The sequence below is a fragment of the Neofelis nebulosa genome, chromosome 9, assembly GCF_028018385.1.
Source record: "Neofelis nebulosa isolate mNeoNeb1 chromosome 9, mNeoNeb1.pri, whole genome shotgun sequence".
NCBI classification, from domain to species: domain Eukaryota; kingdom Metazoa; phylum Chordata; class Mammalia; order Carnivora; family Felidae; genus Neofelis; species Neofelis nebulosa.
Window position 1 is genome coordinate 38,376,928 of NC_080790.1, and position 6,588 is coordinate 38,383,515.

General features: G+C 43.6%; 1 non-coding gene across 1 annotated transcript; it reads left to right on the plus strand.

Annotated features, from left to right (window-relative positions):
- Nucleotides 1-4,823: 4,823 nt before the first annotated feature.
- Nucleotides 4,824-4,908, plus strand: TRNAR-UCG (transfer RNA arginine (anticodon UCG)). Its single transcript has one exon. It is a non-coding gene; the product is annotated as a tRNA-Arg (tRNA).
- The last annotated feature ends 1,680 nt before the right edge of the window (nucleotides 4,909-6,588 follow it).

The following is a 6,588-nucleotide window of genomic DNA, read 5'->3' on the forward strand; positions in this document are numbered from 1 at the left end:
GGTTAAGAGCTGGGGTCATCCGATGGTTCTTTCACTAACAGGTCTAGAGGTAATACCGGCTTTCTGCTGGGACCTTGGTGGGACTGTTGACCAAATCACCTTCATATGGACTCTCCATGCAGCGTGGGCTTTTCCACGACATGGTGACTGGGTTCCAGGAGTGGGCATCTTGAGAGAGAGAGAGAGAGAGAGAGCCAGGCAGAAGCTGTATAACTTCCGATGACCTAGCTTTAAAAGTCATTCGGTATCACTCCTGCCTCATTCTATCCATTAGAAGTGCATCACCAATGTCAGCCCACTTTGAAAAGGGGGGAAATTAGGTCCCACCTCCTCATGAGAAAAGTCTCAAACAATGTGTGGGCATGTTTTAAAACCACAACAGCAACACGGGGCCAATTGAGTCAAATTAAAACTACAGGTTTCTTTTGGGGGGTTACTTTTACAGGACACAACTTCTGAAGGCTTCAGTGCTTTATAAGACTGTTTTGTTCAACTAACACTTGCAAGGGCATATTTATTTTAACTAAGAATAGAAAAGTTTGTGACAGTAACGAATATTCATACAGGTCTTCATAATGCACACACTCAAAAAGTGATAGTCTTGTGGCTGTTCTTTTTTTTTTTTAACGTTTATTCATTGTTTTTTTGAGAGAGAGAGAGAGAGACAGAGAGACAGAGACAGAGACAGAGAGAGACAGAGTGCAAGCAGGGGAGGGGCAGAGAGAGAGGGCACAGAATCCGAAGCAGGCTCCAGGCTCCGAGCTGTGGGCACAGAGCCCGATCTGGGACTCAAACTCACAGACTGTGAAACCATGACCTGAGCCGAAGTCGGCCGCTTAACCGACTGAGCCACCCAGGCACCCGTGGCTGTTCTTAATTATTGCTTAATATGGAAAAAAATCTTGCTTAAAATGGATTCTTTGAACTAGTTTATGCTGCAGAACCATATCTGTCCCACTGAAGCTGTGAGGAAGAGCAGATACCTCCTATATTACCAGGATTTTTTGTTTTTCAGTTATGAAGACTAACACTGTAGACATAGAAATTATATTATTTCTATGATAAATAAGCAGCAGTCCCTTGGGTTTAATCTTAACAACAGAATGGAAAAAGAACTAAATAGGATTTTTATTTAATGATAGTAGAATAAGGAATGTAGAGCGATTTTCTTCCACTTAATGTAAACTTGGGCAAATAAAGTGGGTTTATACTAATGGTGGCCACCATATCGTAGCCTTTTGGGGGTGGATTGAATAAGTCAAGGCATGCCAAGCTCTTGGCATGGGACCAGGTGCACAAGAGTCCTCACGTGATGATCAAAAATGGTAGGTGATGTGAGAAACTTGAGGAGGCTGAATGGGATGGTACCCAAAGCTGGAGGTCAGAGACTAGCCTTGGGTAAGAGGGAAGAAGGCAAAGATAAAGAAAGGTTCAATATGGGCTGATGAGGAGTTGAGAAATTCTTCCTGTTAGTTTCTGTTACTTTGTTATTAAGTAAAGGAAGAGGAGGTTGGGCAGGAGACTAAAGAATATAAGGAATATTTGAAATATTTTCTGTGGAGATGGGATAGCTAGCAAATTATAGAAACAAGGAAGGGATGCTAAGCAACGATAGAGGCTAGCTGGTTTGGGCTGTCATCAAGATGCAATGGGGCAGATCTGCCATGATCTTCCGAGCTACTTGGTGACTTCGGTGTAGAATCTGAGGAGGCAGACATCGGATAGATCCAAATTTTTGCCAAGCAGTGTAATGGGAGAGCAGAGGGGCCATCAGTGGGGAATATTGACAAAAGAATGGTCCAAGTAGGGACTAGAAGGAAATGAAAATTGGAAGAGATGATAGAAGAAAGTTGAGTGGTCAAGGGACTGGAGGTCTCTGGTGTTGAAATACATACGCAGTGGAAAAAATGAAAAGTGAGGGAGAAACAGAGGGAGGGAAAAAGAGAAAGGAGAAAAGGAGAAACAGGACATAAATCCTGTCTTTTGTGGTCAGAGTAGGATGTTTGAACATTTCAGAAGTGAAGAGATTATGAGAAATGACAAGTCATAGGGTAAAAAAGGGAGAGTAGAGGTGGGAGTCACTGAAAGTGAGAAAGTCAAGAGACTGAGAAGTCATGGTGTAGGTCATCCAAATGGATGTCAAGGTCCCTTGGGGTTCAGGACAAAGAGAAAGACTTGGTTCCAGGTGCTAAATATTTAATAAATGGAGGGGAATGATAATGAGGTCAGTAGCTGAAAGCTACACAAAGAAGTACAGGTTGGTATAAACTTCAAAGGGCTGGGGTTTTCGTTTGTTTGCCTTTGTTGGTTGTTCATTTAACAAAGGTTGAAGATGTCACAATCTGATGTCAGTGGAGAGGTGACCCAACGTTGGCCCCAACCTCCTGGCCCTGAAATATCTGGGCCTGAGTTCTTTCTCCTTGAGAAAGCTGCAAGGAAAGCATGGTCCCCAGAAAGACCATGCTTTGGGTTCTTGGTTCCAGGGTTCAGCCAATGCAAGAATTAGGGGAATATTTAGCAAAGAGAATAGAGTCATTCATTTAAAAAATAACTATTAAGCACTTGCTATGTGTATGATACTGTTTTCACTATTAGGATGTATCCATGAATAAGATGTATTAAGGGATTTATGTAGCAAGAGACAGAGAAATAAACACCTGAGCAAATACATATGATATAATTTTGGCTAGTGGTACAGGCTGTGAGGGAGAAAAATAGGGCTATTAGATGGAAAGTGGAGGGTGTGTGGAGGAAGTGGGCACTTATTTGTCACAAATCGTGTTCTCCAAAGGGAAAGGAGGGTGCAGTGGGAGTTGTGTAAATAGTAAGCCTAGATAGATTTTATTGAATTAGTGCTTGCTGGAATAAATAGTTTTGCCGAATAGCAGATGAAGGAAAGCACATTAGGGTTCGCAAACCATCACTGTGGGACATGTGATTTTGCAAAATAACTGCCAGGGTTTTTACAGCAATTACTTCCCATTGTGGGCCCCCTGGGAAAGCTATGGCCACTGCATAACCTTTCTTACCTTTTTGACCTCAAGGCCAAGGACAGACACTTGCAATTCCTGCCCATAGGCCCCCACAGGGTCCCACAGGTCACTGAACTACTGGAAAGCAGACCAAGCCTTTGCCCTGTGGGAGTTGGAGGCAGCATCTAGGCTAAGACAGTTTGCATGCAGCTCAGGAAGCAATGGTGTTCTTGAAGTTGAGCAAAGGGAAGTGGCTAGCATTTCAGACGTGACATTCATTGAGGCTTAGAAGAGACTTTTTTAGGGCAAAGAAAAGGAAGTTTTACTTTACTGAGGTTAGTAAGCATAGGAAATTTGCTTTCTTTCTTTCTTTTTTTAAGTTTTATTTAAATTCACGTTAGTTAGGGGCGCCTGGGTGGCGCAGTCGGTTAAGCGTCCGACTTCAGCCAGGTCACGATCTCGCGGTCTGTGAGTTCGAGCCCCGCGTCAGGCTCTGGGCTGATGGCTCGGAGCCTGGAGCCTGCTTCCGGTTCTGTGTCTCCCTCTCTCTCTGCCCCTCCCCCGTTCATGCTCTGTCTCTCTCTGTCCCAAAAATAAATAAAAAACGTTGAAAAAAAAATTAAAAAAATAAAATAAAATAAAATAAATTCACGTTAGTTAACATATAGTGTAACAATGGTTTCAGGAGTAGAATTTAGTGATTCATCACTTACATATAACACCCAGTGCTCATCCCCAAAAGTGCCCTCTTTAATGCCCATCACCCATTTAGCCCATCCCCCCACCCAACACCCCTCCAGCCATCCTCTGTTCTCTGAGACCCTTATGGTTTGTCCCCCTCTCTGTTTTTATCTTTTTTTCCTTCTCTTCCCCATGTTCATCTGTTTTATTTCTTAACTTCCACGTATGAGTGAAATCGTATGATATTTACCTGTCTCTGACTGACATATTTCACTTAGCATAGCTGCTAGTTTCATCCACGTCGTTGCAAATGGCAAGATTTCATTCTTTTTGATCGACAAGTAGTATACCATTGTATATATATACCACATCTTTTTTATCCATTCGCCAGTTGATGGACATTTGGGCTCTTTCCATAACTGGCTATTATTGATAGTGCTGCTATAAACATTGGGGTGCATCCCTTTGAATCAATATTTTTGCCTACTATGGATAAGTACCTAGTAGTGCAACTGTTGGGTCATAGGGCAGTTCTATTTTTAAAATTTTGAGGAACCTCCATACTGTTTTCCAGAGGGGCTGTACCAGTTTGCATTCCCACCAACAGTGCAAAAGTGTTCCCCTTTCTCTGCATCCTTGCCAACATCTGTTGTCTTCTGAGTTGTAAATTTTAGCCAGGAGATTTGTTTTCTTAGTAAATCTCTAAATAAGGTTAGAGGAAGACCAGGAACAATACCTGGAGGATAGAGCAGTAACTGACTGTCATGAGAACTGGGCATTTGGAGGAGGTAGCCTCATTCCAGGTGGCCCTAAGAGCAGCCTGGGCTATAGTGATCCTCTTGGGTGCCCTGATTGGCCAGGGCATTGGGAATGCCATTTGGATCCAGATAGGTGCCCCCTTGCCTGGGATTCTGCTTTATAGGAATCCTATAGTCCTGTATGTCCTCGTCCTGAGATCATGAGAAAGATCTACTTTCTTAGCTACAGTTAAAGCCCTTCCCCTTAAAAATGAGTAAATTAATTCATTATTGATGTGCTTATTACTGCCTTTTGAGCTCTTACTATATTCAAGATACTGTAGTAGAAAATACAGACTCAAAGATAAAAATGTTACAGTTCATAATGCAGCAGGGAGAACAAATTCATCTTTAAAAATGATATCATAGGGGCGCCTGGGTGGCTCAGTCGGTTGAGCGTCTGACTTCGGCTCAGGTCGTGATCTCACAGTTCGTGGGTTCGAGCCCCACATCGGGCTCTGTGCTGACAGCTCAGAGCCTGGAGCCTGTTTCAGAGTCTGTGTCTCCCTCTCTCTCTGCCCCTCCCCTGTTCGCGCTCTGTCTCTGTCTCAAGAATAAATAAACACTAGAAAAATTAAAAAAAAAAAAACTTTAAAAAAATGATATCATAAACTACTCCGTGCTGAAGTGTTGGTTTACCCTTTACACTCTCTCTTTCAGGCCTCTCTCAGGCTTCAGCCATCACTTCCAGGTCTCTATCTTTAGAGCAGTCTCCTTCTAACTTCCAGGTGTGTGAGTCTGCCTGCCAACTGGACACCCCCTTGGATGTCCCCTCTACATCTCAGACACAATGCAACTAAGCTCAATTAACTGTCTCCCTCCACTGCCTTTGAAACAATCTGCTTCCCCTTCCAGTGTATCTCCATTCTCAGTGGATGATTCTGCTGTCTTCCCAGTTATTGACACTCCCAAATAAGAATATTCTTGCTCTCTGTCGTCTCTGCGCGTTCAATGTTGCATCCACATTCAGCACTCACAAGTCCTATTGAATCTATCTCCAAAGTATCTCTAGGGCCTTCTGTCCATCCCAATGGTCATCACCATAGTTCAGACCCTGCCTCCTCATCTGTGGGTGCTGAGGTGATGTCCCCACCAAACTCCTTATTGCAGTTTTGCTTTGTCCTATACCCTGGTCCACACTGCTACATCCAGATGGCCCTACACCTTTTCTTACAAGGTTCCCATACAGTTTTAGCAAAAACAAGATGCCTCATATTCTGGGCACTGCCAGTCCCCAGCCCATCTCCCAGTTGCCCTCATGGCTCCCTGCACATGCAGCACATTATAGCTGTCGCAAACCTCTTGCAGGTAGGTCCCCAGGATGCTCTCTCTCACACAAGGTCTGCCCTTGAACATGCCGCTCTTTCTGTTTGGAAAATCATTCCTCTTTTACTTCCTCGGCTAATTTTACTCGTACTTTGGAGCTCAGGCCTTCAGGGAAACAATTTGTCGCCCTGTGGCCCAATCGAGTATCCCTTCTCCATGCTCCTATGAGACCCCAGATCAACTCCATCACAGCACTTGCCACACTACATTTTAATTGTGGGACTCTGGTTAATCTGTAAGCAGCCTCTGGGCAGAGACTGTGCCCTTTACATTTTTGTATTTCAGTGATTGTCTTCTAGTAAGTGTTTAGTAAATGTGTGATAAATGAGTAAGTGAAATAAATGAAAAAAATGAATGAAAGGGAAGAATAGGGAAAAGATGGAGAGAGAGAGATGATAGAGGGAGATATAGAGAGATGGAGAGACAGAGATGGAGGGAGAGAGATGGGGAGAGATAGAGAGAGGTGGAGAGAGAGAGAGGTAGAGAGAGAAAGATGAAAAGAGGTGGAGAGAGATGGAAGGAGAGAGATGGAAAGTGCATGAGAATGGAGAACAGGAACTAAACCCTTCTGGAAATAAGCAGTAAAGCCTTCATGGAAGAGGTGATGTTTGAGCCAATGTTGAGATAAAAGTAGGAGTTAGCCAGGCAGAGTCAGGGCCTTTTTACACATAGAGGATTTTTACGCATAGCCAAGAGTACCCGCTAAGGCACAGAAGTGAGGAAGAAATGGCGAAATGTTGGTTTGGTTTTCAGGATTCAGTTGCAAGTGACAGGAATGCTCTGATGTCATCAGGAATGCTTTCCTATCAAGA